Source organism: Kogia breviceps, chromosome 7 (assembly GCF_026419965.1).
Source record: "Kogia breviceps isolate mKogBre1 chromosome 7, mKogBre1 haplotype 1, whole genome shotgun sequence".
Classification (NCBI taxonomy): domain Eukaryota; kingdom Metazoa; phylum Chordata; class Mammalia; order Artiodactyla; family Physeteridae; genus Kogia; species Kogia breviceps.
The window spans coordinates 17,013,850-17,039,290 of record NC_081316.1 but is presented as its reverse complement, the minus strand read 5'-3'; the positions used below and the strand labels follow the sequence as shown (position 1 = coordinate 17,039,290).

Genomic DNA, 25,441 nt, shown 5'->3' with positions numbered 1-25,441 from the left:
TCTTGATTTTCTCAATAGTTTACCATTTATGAACAATCTCTAAATAACTTATTGTTTAGTTGTGCTTTTTTTGGACCATCATAGACATGGAGTTGTACTGTGACTTCTGTGACTGGCTTCGCATTACATTGGGATTTATCCATGGGCATGCATGTGACTCCTTTCATTTTCTGTGCTGTGTAGCTTTACACTGTATGAATGTGTTACAGTGTATTTATCCTTTCTGCTGCCAAGAAGCCTGTAGGCTGCTTCCATGTGTTTGCTCTTAGGAATAACCCTGCTGTGCACATTCTTATACACTGCCCCTGGTGTACGCGAGCAAGTTTTTCCAGGATATGAAGTGGGAGTGGAATTCCTGCCACATCTAACTCTTCCTGGTTATGCAAAACTCTATTCCAGTGTGGTTGTACTAATTTACCCTTTTTCCCACCAGCAATACAGAGCATTGAGTATTTTCTGACCACCCATGTGGTGGGAATTTGGACCACAAACCTTTGAGTGTTGTCTTGTGATTACAACTTCTTGGGGTGAGTTTTTTTGTTTCTCCAACTGCTCAGTGCCGCAGATAGAGACACTTCATGTTTTGTGCAGGTAACTATTGGGGGTGAGGAGAGGTAGATCAGGTTTATTTCTGCTTTACTCATATTCTGAGGGAGTATTGTTGGAAGTCACAACTTCACTGGAGGTAAGGTCTCCTTAGACCTCCCACCTTCGGTGGACTCTGGGCTCTGCCTGTGTGCCCTTTGAAACTTTGAAAACTGAAGCTCAGGTTTGCCTTGGTTCTGCAAATGCCCTCAGTGCAAAAACTTCAATGTTTACTTGCCTCTCTGGATTTCTGCCTCTGCTTAGATTTGGACCCAAATGTTCCTTATTTTCTTGCTAACTTGTCTCTTCTTTTAAGAAAAAAATTTAAATATATACATATATAGACCCACACACATATTTTATCTAGCATTTTTAGTTGTTTTCAGCAGGAGGGATGGACGGTTATCTCCCCCAGCTAGAAAAATTCTTGTTTAAAGTAGTGCTTTTGGAATGGAGTCCTTACATCCCTAGGGATGTGGCTTCCATTCTCATGGGTCTTTGGGTTTCACACTTGAGAATAAGACCATCAGTATCACAGTGATGTTATGGAGGCAGTTTGGGCCGTTCCTCCAGAGTTGTAGTACTTTGCTGCTTGGGTTGGGCCAGGAAATGTGACTCACTCATTTCAAACTCATGTGACACTGATTTGTCCCAGAAGGCCACTTTGTGAATTTTTAATGGAAGATGGAATCCCTGGGGTCTGCCCCTCCTGGTTTTAAAGACCTGTGGTTGGCCCATCTGTACCAAGTAGGTCTTGCCAGGGACTAGGTCCACTCTAGCATTCACTATATAGATAAGGTTGCTTTGGAGAGCAGGAATAGTACGACTATTAATATGTGTCTTAAGAGATTTAAAAAATGATATTATCCTATTTCAGACCCTGGTCCCCCTTGACTCTGGTTGCAGATTCCTACTTTCACATAGATCTTTTTCCAAATATTTTGCCCTTCTGATTTATGAAATTCCCCATAATTCACATAGTTTTTGCGTTCCTGGGAAAGCTGAAGACCCTGCTGTCATTGTGCTGCTGCCAAACCTATCTTGTTACGTGTTAATTTCAGGCTGGCCTGATTTCTTGTTTGGTTTTCTGTTTTCTTAAAAACCTTTTCATATTGTCCTTCTGTTGTCTGGAAACCAAAAAGGCTACTTATTTATTTTATTTTTCCTTTTTTTCTTATTGTGGTAAAATACACATAAACTTTACCCTGTGAACCATTTTTAAGTATACAGTTCAGTGGTATTAAGTCCACTTCGCATTGTTGTGCAACCGTCCTCACCATCCATTCCCATAACTCTTTTCATCTTGTAAAACAGAAACTCTCTCCATTAAACAATAACTTCTATTCTCCCCTCCCTGCCAGGCCCTGGCAACCATCATTATGCTTTTCATGTTTTCATGTGCTTATTGGCCATTTATATATCTTCTTTGAAGAAATGTCTATCCAAGTCCTTTTTCCTATTTTTGAATTGGGTTGTTTGTTTTTTTGCTGTAGAGTTTTAGGAGTTCTCTCTATATTCTAGTTATTAACCCTTTATCAGATGTATGATTTGCAAATATTTTCTCCCTTTCTGTGGGTTGCCTTTTTACTCTGTGAATAATGTCTTCTTTTTTAAAATTAATTTTTATTGGAGTACAGTTGATTTACAATGTTGTGTTACTTTCTTCTGTACAGCAAAGTGAATCAGTTATACATATACGTATATCCATTCTTTTTTAGATTCTTTTCCCATATAGGTCATTACAGAGTACTGAGTAGAAGTTCCCTGTGCTATGCAGTAGGTCCTTATTAGTTATCTATTTTACATATAGTAGTGTGTATATGTCAATCCCAATCTCCCAATTTATCCCTCCCCTTCTTCCCCCTTGGGTAACCATAAGATTGTTTTCTACATCTGTAACTCTATTTCTGTTTTGTAAATAAGTTCATCTAAAACATTTTTTTAGATTCCACATATAAGCGATATCATAGAATATTTGTCCTTCTCTGTCTGACTTACTTCACTCAGTATGATGATCTCTGGGTCCATCCATGCTGCTGCAAATGGCATTATTTTGTTCTTTTTTATGGCTGAGTAGTATTCCATTGTATATATGTATCACATCTTCTTTATCCATTCCTCTGTCGGTGGACATTTAGGTTGCTTCCACATCCTGGCTATTGTAAATAGTGCTGCAGTGAACATTGTGGTGCATGTATCTTTTTGAATGATGGTTTTCTCTAGGTATATGCCCAGGAGTGGGATTGCTGAATCACATAGTAGCTCTATTTTTAGTTTTTTAAGGGACCTCCATACTGTTCTCCATTGTGGCTGTACCAGTTTACATTCAGTTTACATTCCCACCAACAGTGTAGGAGGGTTCCCTTTTCTCCACACCCTCTCCAGCATTTACTGTTTATAGATTTTTTGATGATGGCCATTCTGACTGGTATGAAGTGGTACCTCATTGTAGTTTTGATTTGCATTTCTCTAATAATTAGTGATGTTGAGCATCTTTTCATGTGCTTTTTGGCCATCCGAATAATGTCTTCAGATACACAAATTTTTAAAATTTTCATCAAGTTCAATTTGTCTTTTATCTTTTATTTGTGCCTTTGATGTCATATCAGAGAAGTCCAGTGTCCAAAGTCATGAAACTTTTGTCCTGTTTTCTTCTTTTTTTTTTTTTGGTGGTACGCGGGCCTCTCACTGTTGTGGCCTCTCCCGTTGCGGAGCACAGGCTCCGGACGCGCAGACTCAGTGGCCATGGCTCATGGGCCCAGCCGCTCTGCAGCATGTGGGATCTTCCCGGACCGGGGCACAAATCCGTGTCCCCTGCATCGGCAGGCGGATTCTCAACCACTGCGCCACCAGCGAAGCCCGTCCTGTTTTCTTCTAAGAGTGTTGTTATTTTTGGCTTTACATAGATGTCCTTGATCCATTTTGAGTTTATTTTTGTATGTGGTGTTAGGTAAGAGTCCAGCTTCATTCTTTTGGATGTGGGTATCCAATATTCCCAGCACTATTAGTTGAAGACTGTCCTTTCTGCATTGAACAGTCTTAGCATCCTCATCAAAAATCATTTGACCATATATGTGAGAGTTTACTTCTGGGCTCTCTGTTCTATTCCATTGGTCTATGTGTCTATCTTTATGCCAGTACCACACTGTAATTGATTACTGTAGCTTTGTAGTAGGTTTTGAAATCCGGAAATATGAGTCTTCCAGTTTTGTTCTTCTTTTTCAAGTTTGTTTTGGCTACTTGGGGTCCCTTGAGATTCCATTAGGATGGGTTTTTCTATTTCTACAAAAAAATGTCATTAGGATTTTGATAGGGATTGCTTTGAATCTGTAGAATGCTTTGGGTAGTATTGACATTTTAACAATATTAAGACTTCCAATCCATGAACATGGGATGTGTTTCCATTTATTTATGTCTTCTTTAATTTCTTTCAGCAGTGTTTTATAGTTTACATTGTACCAGTCTATCACCTCCTTGGTTAATTCCTAAGTATTTTATTCTTCTTGATGCTATTGTAAATGGAATTGTTTTTGTAATTTTCTTTTCAGGTAATTAATTGTTCATGTATAGAAATGCAACTGTTTTTTGTGTGCTAACGTTGTATCCTGATACTTTGCTGAATTCATCTATTAGCTCTCACAGCTTTTTTATGGACTCTGTTGAGTTTTTATGTGTAAGATCATATCTGCAAACAGAGGTAATTTTACTTCTTCCTTTCCAATTTGGATGCCTTTAATTTCTCTTTCTTTCATAATTGCTCTGGCTAGAACTTCTAGTACTATGTTGAATAGAGTGGAGAAAGTGGCATCCTTACTTTGTTCCTGATTGTAGAAAAAGCTTTGTATTTCACCATTAGGTATTATGTTTGCTGTGGGTTTTTCATGAATAGCTTTTATTATGTGGAGGTAGTTTACTTCTGTTACTGTTTTGTTGAATGTTTTTACTCTGAAAGGGTGTTGAATTTTGTTAAATGCCTTTCTTGCATCAGATGAGATGATCATGTGGGGTTTTTTTCCCTTCATTTTGTTGATGTGGCATATAACATTGATGTATTTTTGTTTGTTGAACCATCCTTGCATTCCAGGAGTAAATCCCACTATGTCATGGTGTATAATCCTTTTAATATGCCTCTGAATTCTGTTTGTGGATTTTTACATCAATATTCATCAGGGATATTGATCTGTAGTTTTTTTTGTTTTTTTTTTTTCTTGTAGTGTCTTTGTCAGGCTTTGTTATTAAGATTCTGCTAGCCTCATAGAATGAGTTAGGAAGTGTCCCCTCCTCTTCAGTTTTTTGGAAAAGTTTCAGGAGGATTGATATTAGTTCTTTAAATGTTTGATAGAATTCACCAGTGAAGCCATCAGAGCCATCAGGTCCAGGATTTTTCTTTGTTGGGCGATTTTTTATTATTGATTCAATCTCCTTACTAGTTATAGGTCTGTTCAGGTTTTTTTATTTCTATGTGATTTAGTCTTGGTGATTTTGTGTTTCTAGGAATTTATCCATGTCATCTAGGTGATTCAGTTTGTTGGTGTACTGTTGATCATAGTTATCTCTCACAGTCCTTTTGATTTCTGTGTAATCAGTAGTAATGTCCCCACTTTCACTTCTGATTTCAGTAATTTGAGTCTTCGCTCATTTTCTCTTAGTCCATCTGGATAAACGTTTGTTAATTTTGTTGATCATTTCTAAGACCCAACTTTTGGTTTCACTGATTTTCTTTATTGTTTTTCTATTCTCTATTTCATTTATCTCTGCTCTTAATCTTTATTATTTCCTTCCTTCTGCTGGCTTTGGACTTAGCTGTTCTTCATTTACTTGTTCCTTAAGTTATAAAGTTAGGTTGGTGATTGAGATCTTTCTTGTTTTTTAATGTAAGCATTTATAACTATAAATTTCCCCCCAGCACTGCTTTCACTGCATCCCATAAGTTTTGGTATGTCATGCTTTTGGTTTCATTTGTCTCTAAGCATTTTATTTCCCTGTGATTTCTTCTTTGAACAATGGGTTGTTTAAAAAAATGTGTTTAATTTCCACAAATTTGTGAGTTTTCCAGTTTTCCTTTTGTTATTAATTTTTAACTTCATCCTGTTATGGTAGAGGATACTTTGTATGATATGTATCTTTTAAAATCTTTTGAGACTTAATTAGTGACCTAATATATGGTCTATCCTGGAAAATGTCTCATGTGCACTTGAGAAGAATGTGTATTCTGTTGTTGTTGGGTAGAGTGTTCTTCATATGTCTATTAGATATAGCTGATTTATTGTGTTGTGTAAGTCCTCTATTTCCTTACTTCTGTTTTACCTATTATTTTGATAAGGTATTGAAGTCTCCAACTATTATTATAGAACTGTTTATGTCTACCTTCAATTTTGTCAGTTTTTGTTTCACATATTTTGATGGTCTGTCATTAGGTGTGTAAATGTTTATAATTGTTATGTTTTCTTGCTGTATTGAACTTTTTATTAACATATAATGTCCTTCTTTGTCTCTTTTAACCTTTTTAATTTAAAGACTGTTTTATCTGATATTAGAATAGCCACCCCTGCTCTGTTTTGATTACTATGCATGAAATATCTTTTTCCATCCAGTCACTTTCAACCTGTTTGTGTCTTTGGATCTCAAGTGACCCTCTTGTAGACAGCATATAGTTGGATCTTGTGTTTTTATCCATTTTGCCAATCTCTGTCATTTGATTGGAGAGTTTAATCCATTTACTTTTAAAGAAACTACTGATAAGGAGGGACTTATGTCATTGAGCTATTTGTTTTCTATATGACTTATAGCTTTTTTTGTCCCTCATTTCCTGTGTTACTGTTTTTTTGTGTGTGTTTAGTTGTTTTTTGGTAGTGAAATGTTTAAATTCCTTTCTCATTTGCTTTTGTGTAATATTCTATAGCTATTTTCTTTATGGTTGCCATGGGGATTACATTTAAAATCCTAAAGTTATAACATTAATTTGAATTTATACCAGTGTAACTTCAGTGCCATACAAAATCTGCTCCATTACAGCTACGTTCCCGCCACTATCAGTTGTTTTGTTGTAAGATTACATTTTTATATGTTGTGTGCCCCCAAACATAAAACAATAATTCCTTTTAGTGCATTTGTTTCCTAAATTATGTAGAAAACAAGATCTGAAGTTACAAACCAAAGTTACAGTAATATTAGCTTTTTCACTATAATTTTTTTCTTTAAATGTATTATAGTTGATACTTGAACAATGCAGAGGTTAATCCACATATAACTTATAGTCAGCTCTTTGTATCTCTGGTTCCTTTGTATGATGGATTCATCCAACTATGGACTGTGTAGTATTATAGTTTTTACTATTGAAAAATATCTTTGTATAGGTGGACCCATTCAGTTTAAACCCATGTTGTTCAGGGTCAGTTGTAGTCTCTTAAATCATGTAGAAAACAAAAAGTACAGTTATAAACCATTGTTATAATAATAATAGATTTTATAATTGCCAGTGTTTTTACCTTTATTGAGATCTTTATTTCTTCATATGCCTTTGAGTTACTGTCTAGTATACTTTTATTTCACCTTGTAGGATTTCCTTGAACATTTCTTGCAGGGCAGGTCTTGTGGTCACAGAGTCCCTCATCTTTTATCTGGAAATATTTTAATTTCCCCTTCACTTTTTTTTTTTTTTTTTGCGGTACACGGGCCTCTCACTGTTGTGGCCTCTCCCGTTGTGGAGCACAGGCTCTGGACGTGCAGGCTCAGTGGCCATGCCTCACGGGCCCAGCCGCTCCGCGGCATGTGGGATCTTCCTGGACCAGGGCACGAACCCGTATCCCCTACATTGGCAGGCAGTCTCTTAACCACTGCGCCACCAGGGAAGCCCCCCCCTCACTTTTGAAGGACAGTTTTGCCAAATACAGGACTTATGTTTGATAGGTTTGTTTTGTTTTTTAGCTCTTTGAATATATTGAACCACTGCCTTCTGGCCTCCAAAGTTTCTCTATGAGAAATCTGCTGTTAATCTTATCTTTTAAAATTAATTAATTAATTAATTAATTTTTGTCTGTGTTGAGTCTTTGTTGCTGTGTGCGGGCTTTCCCTAGTTGTAGCAAGCAGGGATTACTCTTTGTTGCAGTGCTGGGGCTTCTCATCGCGGTGACTTCTCTTGTTGTGGAGCACAGGCTCTAGGTGTGCAGGCTTCAGTAGTTGCAGCGCGCAGGCTCAGTAGTTGTGGCTCGTGGGCTCTAGAGCACACGCTCGGTAGCTGTGGTGCATGGGCTTAGTTGCTCCGCGGCATGTGGGATATTCCTGGGCCAGGGCTCAAACCCATTTTCCCTGCATTGGCAGGGAGATTCTTAACCACTGCACCATCAGGGAAGTCCTGCTGTTAATCTTATTGATGATCCTTTGTATGTGACAATTTCCTTCTCTCTTGTTGCTTTCAAAATCCTCTTTGTCTTTGTCTTTTGAAAGTTTGATTATAATGTGTCTTGGTGTGGGTCTCTTTGACTTCTTCATCTTATTTAGAGTTTGTTGAGCTTCTTGAATGTTTATATTTATGTTTTTCATCAAATTTAGGACATTTACAGCTGTTATTTCTTCAAATATTATCTCTGTCCCTTTCTTTCCCTTTTCCTTCTTTTTTAAAAATAATTAATTAATTTTTGGCTGTGCTGGGTCTTCTTTGCTGCATGCGGGATTTCTTGTGGTGAGCGGGGGCTCCCCTTTGTTGTGGTGTGCAGGCTTCTCGTTGCAGTGGCTTCTCTTGTTGCAGAACACGGGCTCTAGGCGTGCGGGCTTCAGTAGTTGTGGCACACGGGCTTAGTTGCTACATGGCATGTGGGATCTTCCCAGACCAGGGCTCGAACCCGTGACCCCTGCATTGGCAGGTGGACTCCCAACCACTGCGCCACTAGGGAAGCCTTCTCCCTTTTCCTTCTGAGACTCCTACAAAGCATATGTTGGTACACTTGATGGGGTACCACAGGTCCCTTAGCCTCTGTTCACCTTTCCTTCAGTTTTTTTTCTTTCTGTTCATCAGGGCTGATAATTTCCATTGTTTTATCTTAAATTTCACTGATTCTGTTTTCTGTCTGCTGAAATCTGCTTTGGATCTCTGTAGTGAATTTTTCATTTCAGTTATCGTACTTTTCAGCACTAGACTTTTTTTGTTTGTTTCTTTTAAGGTTTTCTGTGTCTTATTGATTTTTTTTTTTTTTTGCGGTACACGGGCCTCTCACTGTTGTGGCCTCTCCCGTTGCGGAGCACAGGCTCTGGACGCATAGGCTCAATGGCCATGGCTCACGAGCCTAGCCGCTCCGCAGCATGTGGGATCTTCCCAGACTGGGGCACGAACCCGTGTCCCCTGCATCAGCAGGCAGACTCTCAACCACTGCGCCACCAGGGAAGCCCGATATTTTCATTTTTTAACTGATATTTTCATTTATTTTCTTGCCTTTCTCCACATCTTCTGATAGTTCTTTGAGCATCTTTAAGACAGTTGTTTAAAGTCTTTGTCTAGTATATCTGCTAGTATATATATATGTCTTTTTCAGGGACAGTTTCTATTAGGTTTTTTCCTCTGAATGGGCCATACTTTCTTGTTTCTTTGTATGCCTTGTGATATTTTTTGTTGAACAGTGGACAGTTGATTCTAATAATGGGGTAACTCTGGAAATCAGATTCTCCCCCTTTCCCAGGGTGTGTGTGCTGTTTTTGTTTTTTTGATTGTTGTAGGCTGTCCCTGTGCCAAGAATCATAAACTTAAGGTCTTTTCAGATGTTTTCTTTTCTAGGCATGCATGGTCACTTTCTAATTTTCCCTCTATATGCAGTTGTTTTTGAATTTCCTAGTCTTTAATGTCTGGCTTCCAAAAGGAGAAAAAGCCAAAAATGAAGTGGGAGAAAAGATGGTGTGGGCTCTTTAAATCCCTTGGCAGTTACTTCAGCCAGAGGGGATGGGGCTTGCTGCAGTGGGACTGGGTTGGGGGGATGAGGGGGATGCAGCAACAATGGCTGTCTCTTGGTCTGCACCTTTGTGATAAGAAGCAGCAATCAGTGATTGTCCTCAGTATTTGCAGGACAGAGTCCTTTCTGCCCAACCTGGCTCCACAAGCTCTGTGCAAGGTGCTGCAAGAACAGTGGCACAGTTGCCTGCTATTGGGATGGGTAGGGAATGGGTAGATGCTACTGTGCTAGGAGCTGAAACTGACTGAACTTAACCACAACTGACCAAAACTAACTGTGATTTACCCTGTATGTATACAAAATAAAATAGGTAGGAGGGGGCTTCCCTGGTGGCGCAGTGGTTGGGAGTCTGCCTGCCGATGCAGGGGACACGGGTTCGTGCGCTGGTCTGGGAAGATCCCACATGCTGCGGAGCGGCTGGGCCCGTGAGCCGTGGCCGCTGAGCCTGTGAGTCCGGAGCCTGTGCTCTGTGGTGGGAGAGGTCGCAGTGGTGAGAGGCCCACGTACTGCAAAAAAAAAAAAAAAAAAAAAAAAAAAAAAAAAAAAAAAGTAATAATAATAAAATAGGTAGGAGGATTCTGGGAAGGCGCCCATCTCTTATAGGTGTGTCCATAAATATACAGGTATTATTTCCCATGTTTATATTCAGTTTTTGTAGAACTCTACATTTTATAATGATATAAAAAATTAAGGCAACTTTCCTCTAAAATACCTGTTTCCTTTTCACATTCTCCTTTACTAGTGCCCCTTTTTTTCTCCTCCCACTTTCTTTACATGAATTTTGCATTTTTTTGCCTCAGTTCTATAAATTGCCTTCTGAGTTTAGCAGTTGTAGCCATCACATTTCTGAAATGTTCTGTGCTGTGGAGCATTGCCTTTTTCAGTGTAATCAGTTGCATAGGGTCTCATTTCCCCTATTAGGTCTCTGCTCTCCAGCTTCCCCTCCTTTGCCAGGGAAATGCCCTGGAACCTCTCTGTGCCCTAAGGCATTCCTGCCTCTTTAGTAGTTCTGTCTCTGCTCTCAGGTGGTCCTCTTTAGTCCCTTTGATATCTGCCTGTCATGCTGTGCTCATCACAAGGCATCAGTCTGTTCTTTGGACCATTTTAGACGTAAATTCATATGTTTGTTTTTATTTTCTTAGCCTTTTCCCCCTCCTGTTTCTTGATATAAGTTTCTTCTGTTCTTTACATTTTTCTTTTCTTTCTCTCAGTACTGATTCTACAAACATTTCTTGTTTCCTGTGCTCTGGTTTCCTGCCTTCCTTACCACTCTTTCATCTTAAGTAGGTTTGACACCATCCAGCTCTTTCAAGTGGGGAGAGCAACCCAAAGTTAGCAACCCAAATTCTATCCTTTTCTTTATTGCATGAATAGACAGACCTTTACTGAAAGCCTGTTGTGTGCTGGAGGCTTGAGTAAGCGCTTGCCCACCTGTCACCCCCTTGTCTTATTTAGCCTTACAGCAGCATGGATGCACATAACAGCATCCCTGTTTTACTAAAGGATCCAAAAGGTCAGCCTGTGGAGTTTCTCACTGACGATCTGCAAACTCCCTTCTGTTGGGTTGTGGGGACAGGAAGGGGTACAATGAGGTGGTTTTCTGTCCATGCAGCTGGTGCTTCATGTATATAGATTGTTGACAATGACTTTTAAATTTCAGGTGCTTCCCTCTGCCATCTAGCACATTTCCGGACTACTGTTGCCTTCCATATCAGAGAATGAAAATGAAGGAATACAGTGGTGTGATTGGGCGCCAAGCTCTGGAGTCAGACTACTGGGGTCAAGTTCTTGACTAATTAAAGCATAACTAGGAAGGCCAGCCTGGATGGTTAAAAATTATGTATTTAAAATGTCACATATGCATGAATGTTCATAGTAGCATTATTCATAATAGCCAAAAAGTGGAAACAACCCAGATTTTTATCAGCTGATGAGTGGATAAACAAAATGTGGTATATCTAGATGGTGGAATGTTATTCATGCTACATGCTACAACCATGGATGAACCTTGAAAACATTATGCTAAGTTAAAGAAGTCAGACATAAAAGGCAACATACTGTATGAAATTTATATGAAATGTCCAGAATAGGCAAATTCATAGAGACAGAAACTAGATTGGTGGTTGCCATTGGTGGGGGGAGGGGGAGATGGAGAGTGACCGTAAATGGTACCAGGTTTCTTTGTGGGGTGATGAATATGTTTTGGAATTAGATAGTGGTGATAGTTGCACAATATTTTGAATATACTAAAAACCACTGAGGTGTATACTTTAAAATGGTTAAAATAGTGAAAAAACAACTAAAAAAATTTCTAAAGTAGCAAACTGAAAGTTTATTCACATCACATTAGACCAATTTCTCCTGTGTGTCAATGCACCTGTACATTTTGTACGTACTTGAACCCACTGTATGTACATTATCAGGCCCATCTGCTATACAATTCTAATTGGTCATGTACCTAGTCTCTGATCATATCAATTTACCATGATTTGATACAGTTAAAAAAAATTCTACTTCCTCTGCTATGCCAGGCATTTAAGAAGTACGCTACAAATATTTGTTGAATTACCTGTGCTTGCTATTCCCATTTCATTAGTGTGGACAATTGCAGGTTAGCTGTAATTACCTATTGTTCCAGATTGTTTATGTGCCTTTCAATAAGAGCTCTACATTTTACATTTGTAAGCTGTGTACATATTTTTTTCCCCGATAGAAAATAGCTTACTTGCCTTTTCTGGTCCCAAAGGTTATATCTGCTAATTATAAGAGATTGTTCAGGTAATGGTCTTGCCCGGACTGTGGCCTTTAGCTCTTAGAGGCCTCCAAACAATTCTGTATCTGCAAAGGAGCTTCTTTTTTGAAATCTCTTTGCCCTGTCATTCTTTTCATCATCTTCTCTGCATCTGGAGTTTGCTTGGCTTTCATCATTTCCTGCTAAATAGCTTCTTAGTCACCTTCTCTGAGACAGGAGCCTAGGATGCCATTGTCCTCTTGTCCAAAGATCTCATCTCTCTTGTTTGAGAATAAGAAGGAAGAATAAACAGAGTGCTTGCCATTTGTTCTGCTAAGTCAACACTCCCTTAATTCCTGATGTTTTTCTTTCTCTCTTTCTCTTTTTTTGGCCTTGTCATTTTCTGAATTCCAAAGCTGCGTGCTTTTCCGTGACCCATTTAAAACCTTCATCTATGATGTAGCTCTTTTGAGAAAAGGAGGCTGTGGACTTCTAAGACTTCTCCCTTTCCCTTTGTGAGTGGCAGAGATGCTTGCCAGTCTGCCTTCTTGCTTCTCAGTGATATCTGGTCCCCTTTCCCTGCTGCACTCATGGCTCAGTAACCTTGAGGTGAGACGTGGTAGCAATGACTGGCCATTCTGTCTATGAAGCTAATGTTATTGACCTGTGCCTTACTTTTTTCTTGGGAGTTACTTTCCAGGAATGGGGATGCTCTCATACTTTCTATATCCTTGTCTGAAACCCCCCCTTTTTTAAAAAAAATAAATTTATTTATTTTCGGCTGCATTGGGTTTTTGTTGCTGCTCGTGGGCTTCCTCTAGTTGAGGCGAGTGGGGGCTACTCTTGGTTGCGGTGCGCAGGCTTCTCATTGTGGTGGCTTCTCTTGTTTGGGGAGCACGGTCTCTAGGCACGTGGGCTTCAGTCATTGTGGCATGCGGGCTCAGTAGTTGTGGCTCGCGGGCTCTAGAGCACAGGCTCAATATTTGTGGCACGCGGGCTTAGTTGCTCCACAGTATGTGGAATCTTCCCGGACCAGGGCTCGAACCCGTGTCCCCTGCATTGGCAGGCAGATTCTCAACAACTGCACCACAAGGGAAGTCCTGAAACCCCCTTTTTAGCTAATGGCAAACTTGGGCAGGACACTTCCTCAGAGTCGGGGAGAGCCCAGGACCTGGAGTGCAACTAACAGGGCTTCTCAGTGATGGAGAGGCCGATGGCTCTTGGCTTCCTATGGATAGTAAACGACTCATGCCCATGTCACCTGCGGCCATGTGGGCATGTGGGCCAGAGACAGGAAATGAGAGGGTAGAGTAGAGGAAGACCAGGCACTTCTCCCTGGAGTTGTAGATGCAAGTCCAGCAGAGCTGATGGCCATTGCTTTTCCTTACTGAGCTGATGACAAAAAGAATATTTTAATCTTAGGATGGGACCGTGATTTTTTGAATGTAAGTATCGCTCTCTGTAGCTGCCTCATCATCCTTCTTGCCATTATTCTGTTTGTTTAGATTTCAAGCTCCAAACCCCATTCTCTACCTCCACCCCTCTGATTTAAATTAGTACTGTCTGAAACCCTCTTTCTTCAGAAAATCTCTTCTGGGATGTAGATGCTGGGTGGGCTTTATGCAGACAAAGGGATCCCCAACCTCATTCACAAGCACAGGGAACTTGTACTTAGGAAGGTGGTGGGTCTCTTTTTTCCTATTTAACTGAGCGGGCGGGTTAGGGAAGGAACCCCTTTGTGAATGATGTGGAGGAGGTAGCTTTCTCTTTGTGGAGGCTTGCGAGTCTGGATCTCTCAGGGAGAGTTCCAAAGTGTGGCCAAAATCAGGTCAGAATTCTTGGGTGATGTTGTATCTGCAGGTTGATTTTTCTCCTCGTTTAGAACTCAATTTATATAAAAGGATACAACAGTAAAATAGTAATGGCAGTTCCGTCCATTCTGCTCTGCTGTGGTTCTTCTTGGAGGGTAGAAGGTGTTACCTTCAGGAAACTGAGGCTCCAGGAGGTAAGCTGATTGCCCAGAGTTGTGCAGGTACGAAGTGGCAGAGCCCACGTTCAGACTCGTCTCTCTACCCGACAACCCAGGCCGTGCCCTGTGCCGGGCGCTGCCGGAAGAACAAAACGCGCCCCACTGCGGAGTGCTGCACGTGGTGTGTTTCCCTGTGTCATTGCTGTGCTTGCGTCCTTTGCAAAGCCTGTGGTTTCCTTCTATTTTTCCTTCCCCGGTAGCCTCTGAGTGATGCCAAGGGCCTGGAAGCTGGGTTCTCTGCTCAGACATCTTGGTTCTCATCTGTTTTACAAGATTATCCGTGGCCTCTGTTCTCTTTTTGCTTTTGTTTCCTTTCTGGAATGCGTCTTTAAGACTGTAGTAAAGATAAAGATAATCCTGCCCAAGGGCTTGAAGAAATGTAAGGGAGAAGGTTTTTTAGCAAGCAGTTGAGGTTTTCAACAAGGTTTGTTGCCACACTCCTCGATGCCCTGGGGGTCGTCTTTCTCAGAAGCGGAGGAGACAGGTGTATAAATGGACGCAGCTTGGGGGCTGCCGTGGACCCAGTGAGGCATCTTGTCCTCGGCCACATTTCCTCTATCACATTTCTCTGCATTAAGCAAATTAAATGGGAGCCCAGGCCCAGCGCCATTCCCTGAAGAGGTCGGAGTTCTGATCCCAGGTAGAAGGCAGAAAGCCAAACCAGTGAGGCTGCTTGCAGCAGGGTGCGGTGAAGACAGGAGTGGCTCTGAGAGTCTTGGGATCTTGGGGTCAACAGGAAACCATTGCTTAGAGCTGGCCCTTTGCCCTTTCTGAAGCTGCAAGCAGGTCCCTGAGAGACAGGCTTTCTGGTGACTGCCACTTTATGTACCCAATTTTACGTCCATGCCATTTCTTCTGTTCCCCTCTACTTATCCCAGACACATATTCAATCTGGGGCTGACAGCCCTGCTGATGAGTAGCCTGGCACCTTTCTTCAGGGTGTCTCCTGAGCCAGCTGGGACTCATCTTGTTGGCATGTAGAGTCTGAGAACACATCTCCCTTGCTTTCCCCCTCCTCCCTTCCCCTTCCCTCTATGCCCCAGCTAGGGGCATGCGGTATCCTGGGTCAACAGTCAAATAAGCTTAGCTGCACACGCACCTTCTTTCAGTCTCTGCTACTCTGACTATTCCAGGTCAAACCAGCCTCAATCTGAATTCACTTACCCACATATTCATTCAACAAGCCTTTTGTGCCAGGCAATGTGATAACCTACATTTTCAAGGCTGTATCTGATATTGTCAAACCAGTATCATATGCAAAAGTTTGGGTCACTGATCTGCCTTTGACCTGATGCCCGTTTTATAAACTCATTTTCTTCTTGAATAATACAGTACCTCTTCCCCAAAGAGTTGAGGCCTAGATTTTGATTCTGACCTCAATTCAAGGTGGGGAGCCTGGACCAGGCCCCTCACTGCCAGGTCTCATTCTTTTCTCAGCAATGGGAGTTAGAACCTCCCTCCCGCTTTGTTATTAGTTTGCTGTTCCTAGCACAGATCCTCAGGATTGGCCTGTGCACTGCCTCTGGCCTGGAGCCCATTTGATTGTTGTAGCTACCCTGTCCCCCACTCCTACCCTATGCTCCTCCCCCCAGGCAATGGCCTCTCATTCCTTCCCAGCTTGTCCAGCTCCTGGAGGTCTCTGGAGAGTCCCTGACTGCACACAGGAAGCCCCATCCAGGGTTCTGCAAAGATGCTCTTTAAGGGTGTGAGTGAAGGGAGAATTTGAAAATAGAAAAAGGGACTCCATTCACTTATTTTACCCTTTGAGACTAACCTGGTGGCTTGAATCAGTCCACTTGGCCCCATGATGCCAGGATTATTGGCGTGTTTCCCAGGGCCTCTTCTGGAACCCTCTGGTTTCTAGGGGTGCTGGAGGCTTGTGGGGCTTGGTCTAGCTCCTCTATGAACTGCTGTGTTAGGGGCACTTCTGGATCGGAGATCTTCAGGGCGAAGACCTGAGTGTTGCTGCCCTCTGGTCCTGGGCCTTCTCCACCGGGCGGGGGCTCTGCTTTGAGGCCAGGGTGGGCGGAACATCTGGGGGCTTAGGGGTTGGGGAAGCCTTTTATTCATTCCCTTCTTTATTTGTTCTTTTGCCTCTTACCTTCCCACCCATCTCATCTCCCCTCCCCAAAAGGAGAATGTCAGAAGTAGAAATGTTAGCAGCAGAGTAGACTCTTATAGACTCAGGCCTGGTGGTTTATTTATCTCCCTTCTGCAGGAGCTGCAGGTGGAGACGAGGGTTCTCATTGCCTTCACATGAATTTCCCTTTAGTTCAGAATTACTTAGGAGGAAGAAAGAAGATTTTACTTGCTGTTTTCCTTACCACCTAGGGAGCTCACAAGCTGTGGCAAGGGTAGGACTTGGGCATTTTGACTCAAGATTTTGCAGAGGATGCTGGGTGCTCCTTGCTGGATAGGAACACGTGCTAACTTAGTGGGGAGCTAACAGGATCCCAATTTCTCCCCTCCCTGTAGCAGGAGGTCCTCATGGACCATCCCAGGCCCTAGGCAGCCCTTCCAAGGACCTCCCCACAGCCCACCCGGAGCTGTGAGTACCGCTGTCCGGAAGGCTGAGGCCGGGGCTGAGGTGCCTTTTGCCGACTCCTCAGGCCATAAAAATCATCTCTCCCTTGTTATACACGATGCCAACAGTTTTCCAGACCCTTTCCCCTTGTCAGCAACTTTCTCATTTCAGAGCAGTTGACATGCATTTATGTAGTTGTTAGATTACCGTGAAGCTTAGATCCAGTTTAGGCAAAGCACAGACATACCAGACAAAGCCTGAGAACAATGTACAAAGCAACAAACACATCAACCACTATAAAATGCGATCAGTCGTTCCGGGCCTGGCTTCTGTTTTCCTTGGAGCTTAGTTCTGGAATTTCAGACCTGACTTTTTTTCTTGGCTTATCAATTTTCCATATCCTTGAACTCCTTATCCTAGGTAGGAAAAGGTGAGGGGCCATCTCTGGAAACCTATACCAATTTTCATAGGCCCTTACAGTAAGCAAAGTACTTTCACATACATTCCTACGGGGTATCAGAGGTCTCATTTTGCAGATGATTTGCCCGAGGTCACGAAGAGCCAGGCCTGGGATCCAGGTATTCTGCCACCAAGTCTTCTGCATTCTGCAGAACCATGTTTCTCTCCCTTTCGGGTTTATTTGTTCTCTAAACATTTACCCAGTGCCTGCTTGGTTCCCTGCTCTGCTAGGTTTGGGATGCCAAGATGAATAAGCCGTGGTCTCAGGCCTGGCAGTGCAGTGAGCTACTTGCTGCCTCTAGCCAGCCACATCACTTGGGAAGTAAGGCTCCTCTTAACCTTCTTCGGAACACAGACTGCACAAATAAATGTGCTTGGCAACAAGCAGAACAGGTATTCTGTCTAGAGCCATGAACCGGGCCTGCCCATTGCTGGGGGAAGACACTGGGCTGGGCCAAATGGTGGGGGCACTCAGGAAGGATGTGGTGAATGAGAACTGAGTGCCTTCCCTAGAAAGTGGAGCCCACGCACAGAAAGCCTGAGGATTGATGGGAGAGTGAGGGAGGAGGTCTGGGCCCCGTGAAAAGCTCATTCGTTTTTGCCAGTCCCACCAGCAGTAGAGGGAGTTCTAGCAGACTTTGTTGGTGGCTAAAAGCAACACTGGTTGGTGTGTTTGTTCAGGGGGTGAGGAGGAGGAGGGACTGAAGCAGAGGCAGTGGGTGGGTGGTCGTATAAGAGCATTTAAGGAGAGACTGAGCCAGCATGGGGAGAAAGGGTATTTAGCACTTAGCTTGAAATGCTAAAAGATTCAAGCAGTAGCTGGTGCTAGGCGAGGACTGAGGAAGGAGAAGGGAGAGTGAACCGAATCAGCGGCCTCTGAGGATTGGAACCAACCTTTACCTCTCGCCCCACGCTTGCTCCTCAGGGTCAGGAATTCCACCTGATTGCCCTCTCTGTTCCTTTAGCACGAGACTTAAGGATATTTGTCATGGAAGTCTCAGAACCTGGCCCAATGCCTCTCAATGAATTGTTCCCCATGAAGCTCGCTGAGGCCTATTGCCCCTCTCCCAGTAGCCCCCACCGAGGGGAGGGCCCCTGGCACAGCCCCGCCCGGGATGGAGCCCTTGGTCTCCATGGTCACTGGGCTCTGAGTGGTCAGCAGCTAGCCCTCAGCTTCAGGGGCCATTGTGTAGTTGAGAGAGACTTGCATTTGCTCCCCAATCATTTATTGAGTGCTCACCCTGTTCTAGGCCCCATGCTACACACTGGAGACACAGCAGGGAACCAGAAAAACAGCCCTGATCTCCTGTCCTCAGGGGAGACAGACAGAGAAGGCCAGTTGCCGTGTAATTGCAGCCTTGATGTAAGGAGAGTGCCTTAACCCGAGTGGGCCAGGAGAAGTGCCCCCCCGTGCTGTTATCTGCTTCAGAGCAGGCACGGCTGGGTGAGGATCTTGGCAGAAAGCCGGGAACTTGGGGCAGGTTTCACATCTCAAACTCTCAGTGAACTGGAGTGGAGGGTGGGAGGAGCTATGGCAGCCACGCCCCCTCCCTGGCTGGAGCCACGCCTCCCCCTTCCCAGCTGGAGTCTCTTCCGGAGCTGTGTTGTCCTGGTGAGTCCCTTCCCACTGGCACACCCTAGGACCCCGTGTGGCACTGCTCTTAACTAGCCCCTGTGGTGTCTCTGGGGTGATGGCAGAAGGTCTTGTTTCAAGTTGAATTAAATGCTTTCTTGCCTGGCAGCGGATTATCAGATTGTAGATTATTTGGTTCTCTCCTCACATCTGTTAGGCGTTTACTTCAGGCCAGGATCAGCCCTTCTCTCGAAGAACTCCCAGCAAAGTCTTCTTGATGTCTTTTTTTCCTGGCCTCTTACCTGCTGACCTTACTGAGAGGTACTGGGCAGGGGTGAGGTGTGAATTCAGAACAAACTGCCTTGGTACCCACAGGAGCGCAGGTGGAAGAAACTGAGCCGAGTTCGGGGTTGCCCAGGTCGCAGTGACCGGAAAACAAGAAGTACCCGGGCTGTGAGGCCCTGATTTCTTTTTTGAAGGCAGGCCTCGTAGCTCTTCAGGCCATGACTGTGGTTGTGTCTGCAGGGCCAGGGCCACCCTTAGGCCGGGCACGTGTGGCCTCTGCCTGGAACTCTACACCTGAGGGGCCCACACTTTGGAGTGCCTCCCTCCAGTGCTGTTCTAGCTGGACATTCCAAACCCAGACTGGGACCCACATCAGCCGTTTTGAGGAGCTCTCAACCCTCTACCCTGTGCAGGGACAACCAGATGTCCTGTGGGGTTGTCCCAGGGCCCTGAGTCCAGGCCCTGTTCCAGCAGGGCAGATTCCACTGGTGGCTGCGACAGTCCTTTGTGGGGTTGTGTGAGGTTGGGCGGCCAGAATGGTGCTGACACGCTAATTTTGAGTGACTCAAATTTTTTATATAGATGAGGGGATTTCCCCGCCCCCCCCACCAAGTGTTTGCCTGGGACCCCACGTATCCTAGGGCAGCCCTGTCCAGGGGCTACCCATCGGGTCTTCCAGCTCTGCTTAGCAGCTCTTGGCCTAGACCAGAGTGTAGGATAAGGGCCTATTGTTTCTCCCTTGGGCCTGAATGGCACTCTGTTTTCTGCATTTGGCTCCCGGGCCAGCAGCTTTCCTGCTGCTGCAGTTGTAACAGTCTCATCTCAAATGAGAAATTCGTTCCCACCCTGACTTCACATTGTTTTACTGGAATCATGGGAGGATAAGGCTTTGAGCCAACATGGGGTCTTGTGTTGGTCGCTGCTGGGTGGGAGCTGATAACTGAGGTGCAGAGAAAGGGGCCGTTCCTACCAAGAGACCTTAATCTGGGGGAAGCAAAAGGGGGAAAACCACTTTGTTCACATTGAATTAAGGGGCGAGTTGGCAGGAATCTCGGCCAGCTCTGACCTGGCAGGAGAGGAATGTGGTAGGAATGCAGAGGATTGGTAGGAAGCCCCCTCTGCGCCCCCTGGGTGAACTGAGACTGGGCGCAACTGGGCAGAGCCAAGGTGAGATATTTGCTGCCCTCTTCCCTTTCTTCCTTGCTTCCTGCCATCCTTCCCCAGCCACATGTGTTCCTCTTTGCCCTGTCTACTGTAGAGCAGAACAATCCCGAGATTGAAGGGGCCTCTTTTGTGTCGAGGTCAAAGGAGTGGCAGGGTGGTGTGGAACAAAGTGCTTGTTTGTAAGACTTTGAAACCACAGGAAGCCATCTGCTCAGCTGAAACTCCTGGGCCCTTTAAGGTGGTCAAATATAGGGCGCTGAGGTCAGTCTGCCTGCCCTGACTCAGTGCAGGAATCACATCCCATTCTGTGCTCACCTCCACTACCTCCTCTTATGTCACAAAGCGAAGACTGTTTGCTTTATTTTAAAGTTGTTTTGCCTTCTCTCAGTCCACAGGGAGTGGCCTCCTAGACCAGTGGTTCCTCAAGTGGGGTCCCCAGGTCCCTGCAGGTCCTCAAGGCCATTTTGAGGGGGTCCCTGAGTCAGATTTTCATATAATACTAGGAAGTTACCTGCCTTTTCCACTGTGTTGACATTTGCACTGATGGTGCAAAAGCAATGGTGGGCAAAACGGCTGGCAGCTTTGCAGGAGTCAAGGCGGATCCCTTCACCTTCACACACTTGCAGTTCAAAAGAGCCAGCTTCACTTAAGACTGGTCTTGATGAAACAGTAAAGATGGCTCATTTTATTAACTCTCTATGCTTGTGTGCAGGTCTTTGATATTCTATGACGATGAGATGGGGAGTAAACAAACTGCATTGGTTGGCTTGAGGGAAAGCACTTCGGGGGTTTTTGAGTTATGAGCTGAACTAGCCATATTTTCAGGGGATGCTGTTTTTACTTGAAAATAACTGGCAGCCATGGTTATTCAGACTTGGGTATCCGACAGACTTTTTCTCGGAAATGAATGTAGTGAGCCTGTTGCTTCAAAGAAAACAACTAATAGTATTTGTTGCCAGTTTGTTTACCAATAGTATTTGGTAAAATTAGAGCTTTCAGGCCAAAATTAGCATTTTGGAAAGCTTGTATCCATCCTCTTGTGCTCGACAACTTCTCAATACTTAAAGAGTTTTCTGATGAGCTTGGTGGTGATATTACACCTGTGACATCTTGGCATTTTATTATATCAGTAAAATGTGTCAGCATCTTGAGGATTAGAATAACCCAGTTATCCAGTATTTTCCAAATGACCAGTGTATGACGGTACAAAATCATGTTGGGAAAAGGCCCATTGGCAATTTAAGAAAGGCCAATGGGGGTTACCCTGGTGGTGCAGTGGTTAAGAATCTGCCTGCCAATGCAGGGGACACGGGTTCAAGCCCTGGTCTGGGAAGATCCCACATGCCGTGGAGCAATTAAGCCCGCGTGCCACAACTACTGAAGCCATGTGCCTAGAGCCCGTACTCCGCACCGCAACGAAAGAGTAGACCCTGCTTGCTGCAACTAGAGAAAGCCAGCGCACAGCAACAAAGACCTAATGCAGCCAAAAATAAATAAATAAATAAAATTTATTAGGGAAAAAAAAAAGGCCAATGGATTTTTAACATAACAGTACATTAAACCATAGGATTTCATATTTCACATTATAATTAACTACCATTTGTCAAATTTTGGTATAGTATCCAACAGTGGTATCCACAATTGTCTGAAAAGGCAATTAAAATATTCCTCCCTTTTGCAACTACATGTCTGGGTGAGTCTAGATTTTCTTCATAGGACTCTACTTATTACAATAAATTGAACACAGAAGTGCAGATGTGAGAATCCAGCATCTTCTTTTGAGCTGAACATTAAAGAGATTTGCAAAATGTAAAACAAGACCCATTCTTCTCACTAATTTTTTAAAAATATAGTTATATTTTATTAAAATATTTATGTTAGCTAATAATGTGTTTGTTATTTTTAAACAAATTAATAAATATCAACAAAGGTACCACATCCTGGAATAACCCAGCACTGAATTTCCTTTGTCTACAGAAACTCCTCCACCCCTTATTAGAAAACTCTCTGAGATCAAGGAGCATCTAGACTTCCGATTGATGGTTTAAAGGTAAACACAAAAAACTTATTTGCATAAGAATGTTAACTTTTCAAGAAACTTTAACATGCATTACTTTTAATATTTTATTTTATTTTTTTTTATTTTTTATTATTATTATTTTTTTTAATTTTATTTATTTTATTTATTTATTTTTGGCTGCATCGGGTCTTCGCTGCTGCGTGCGGGCTTTCTCTAGTTGCGGTGAGCGGGGTCTGCTCTTTGTTGCGGTGCGCGGGCTTCTCATTGCGGTGGCTTCTCTTGTTGTGGAGCACGCGCTCTAGGCACGTGGGCCTCAGTAGTTGTGGCGCGGGCTCAGTAGTTGTGGCTGACGGGCTCTAGAGCGCAGGCTCAGTAGTTGTGGCACACGGGCTTAGTTGCTCCACGGCATGTGGGATCTTCCCAGACCAGGGCTCGAACCCATGTCCCCCGCATTGGCAGGCGGACTCTTAACCACTGCACCACCAGGGAAGCCCAATATTTTATTTTTATAACAGCTTTATTGAGATATATTTCACATTCTTTAAAATTCACCTTTTTAAAGTGTATAATTCAGTGGTTTTAGTATATCCACAGTGTTATACAACCATCAGCACTATCTAGTTCTAGAACATTCTTATCACCCCAAAAAGAAACTCTGTTTCCCAGAAGGAAACCTTACCCTACAGCCCCTGGCAGCCATTTTGTCTCTATGGGTTTACCTACTCTACACATTACATAGAAATGGAATTGTATAATAGTGGCCTTTTGTGTCTGGCATTTTTTAGTTAGAATATTTTCAAGGTTCATCTACCGTGTAGCAAGTAACAATACTTAATTTTTAATGGCTGAATAATATTCCATTGTATGGCTATAAGACATTTTGTTTATACATTCATCAGTTGGACATTTGGTTTGTTTCCAATTTTTGGTTATTATAAACAGTGCTACTATGATCATTTAAATGCATGTTTTTGTGTGGACAAATGTCTTCATTTCTCTTGTGTGTATATCTAAGAGCTGGATCATATGATAACTCTGTATTTAATTGTTTGAGGAACTTCAAAGAGTTTTCCAAAGTAGTCATTTTATATTCCCACCAGCAGTGTATGAGTGTTCCAGTTTCTCCATATCCTCACCAACACTTATTATTGTCTGTCTTTTTGATTATAGCCACCAGAGTGGGTGTGAAGTAGTATCCTGTTGTGGTTTTGATTTGCATTTTCTGTGAGACTAATGATGTTGAGCATCTTTGCTTATGTTTATTGGCCATTCTTATGTCTTCTTCAGAGAAATGTGTATTCAAATCTGTTGCCCATTTTTAATTGTGTTGTTTGTGTTTTTATCATTGAGTTGTAAGAGTTCTTTATGTATTCTGGATATTAGACCCTTATCAGGTTATATGATTTATAAAACTTTTCTCCCATTCTGTGGTTTGTCTTTTCATTTTCTTGCTGGGGTCCTTGAAAGCACAAAAGATTTTTTATTTTGATGAAGCCAATTTACCTATGTTCTTTTTGATTGCTTTTGCTTTTGCTGTCATAGCTAAGAAACCATTGCCTAATCCAAGGCCACAAGGATTTATATTTTATTCTAAGATTTTTACCGTTTCAGGCCTTAAATTTAAGTCTTTGATCCATTTTGTGTGAGATTCTGTAGATGGTTTGAGGTTAGGGTCCAACTTCATTCTTTTCCGTGTATATATCTGGTTGTTCCAGCACCATTTGTTGAATTGTCTTGGTACCCTGTTGAAGATCGATCAATTGGCTGTAAATGTGAGAGTTTTCTGGGTCCTCAGTCTATTCCAGTGATCTATATGTCTGTCCATATCCTAGTACCATACCATTTTGATTACTGTAGCCTTGTAGTAAGTTTTGAAATTGGCAAGTGTGAGTCCTCCAAGTGTGTTCTTCTTTTTCAATATATTTTTTTAAAATAAATTTTAATTTATTTATTTATCTTTGCTGTGTTGGGTCTTCGTTTCTGTGCGAGGGCTTTCTGTAGTTGTGGCAAGCGGGGGCCACTCTTCATCACGGTGCGCGGGCCTCTCACTATCGCGGCCTCTCCTGTTGTGGAGCACAGGCTCCAGATGCGCAGGCTCAGTAGTTGTGGCTCACGGGCCCAGCTGCTCCGCAGCATGTGGGATCCTCCCAGATCAGGGCTCGAACCTATGTCCCCTGCATTAGCAGGCAGATTCTCAACCACTGTGCCACCAGGGAAGCCCCATTTTTCACTATTTTTTTGGCTGTTCTGGTTCCTTTGCATTCCCATGCAAAGAATCATCTTGTCAGTTTCTAATAAAGTAAGCTGTGATTTCTTTTTTTTTTTTTTTTTTTTTGTGGTATGCGGGCCTCACTGTTGTGGCCTCTCCCGTTGCGGAGCACAGGCTCCGGACGCGCAGGCTCAGCGGCCATGGCTCACGGGCCCAGCCGCTCCGCGGCATGTGGGATCTTCCCGGACCGGGGCACGAACCCATGTCCCCTGCATCGGCAGGCGGATTCTCAACCACTGCACCACCAGGGAAGCCCAGCTGTGATTTCTTGATAGAGATTGCATGCATTGAATCTGTAGATCAATTTGGGGAGTATTGCCATTTTAACAATATTAAGTCTCTGATCTGTGAAAATGAGATGTTTTTGTTTAGGTCTTTACATTCTTTCAATGATATTTTGTAGTTTTCAGTGAACCAGTCTGCACTTTTGCTAAATCTGTTTCTTGGTGTTTTATTCTTTTTGGTGCTTGTCTTACTGTATCTTGATTTAACTTTATCTTGTTTACCCCTCCTCCCCACTCTCTCCTCTCAACCACACTGAGTCTCCATAGGGCCTTGGACTTCAGTAGCACAGTGCACTACAGTAAAGGTTTTATGGTTTATTGATTTTTTTACCCACACCACCTTTGTGAAGAAGGCATGGTCATTACTGCCCCTGGCATAACGGTTGAAGAAACCGAAGCCCAGAATGCAAGGTGAGTCCCAGCACAACACTGGCTGATGGTCGCAGAGGCAGGGCCAGGCTCGTTGTGACTCACAGCTCCTTCCAGTCATCATCCTCCCTGAGACTGACACGCTATCCTTGGCCCCCAGGCTTGTTTCTGTGTTGCTCCCTCTCTTATCTTGAGCCCCTGGGCCTGATG

At 43.2% G+C, this 25,441-nt stretch overlaps 1 protein-coding gene across 11 annotated transcripts in view; it reads left to right on the top strand.

The window, feature by feature from the left end:
* PC (pyruvate carboxylase) overlaps positions 1 to 25,441 on the top strand; it is a 109,360-nt gene that overhangs the window by 22,117 nt on the left and 61,802 nt on the right. For 5 of the 11 annotated variants that reach the window (XM_067037642.1, XM_067037644.1, XM_067037645.1 and 2 more), the window contains one exon: positions 22,267 to 22,339. The exons of 3 other annotated variants lie outside the window; for them this stretch is intronic. The gene's annotated coding sequence lies outside the window, so the exon portion shown is untranslated. Of the gene's footprint in view, positions 1 to 433; positions 528 to 22,266; positions 22,340 to 25,441 lie in introns of all 11 variants that reach the window. 3 more of the 11 variants (XM_067037650.1, XM_067037651.1, XM_067037647.1) reach the window with 2 other exon arrangements.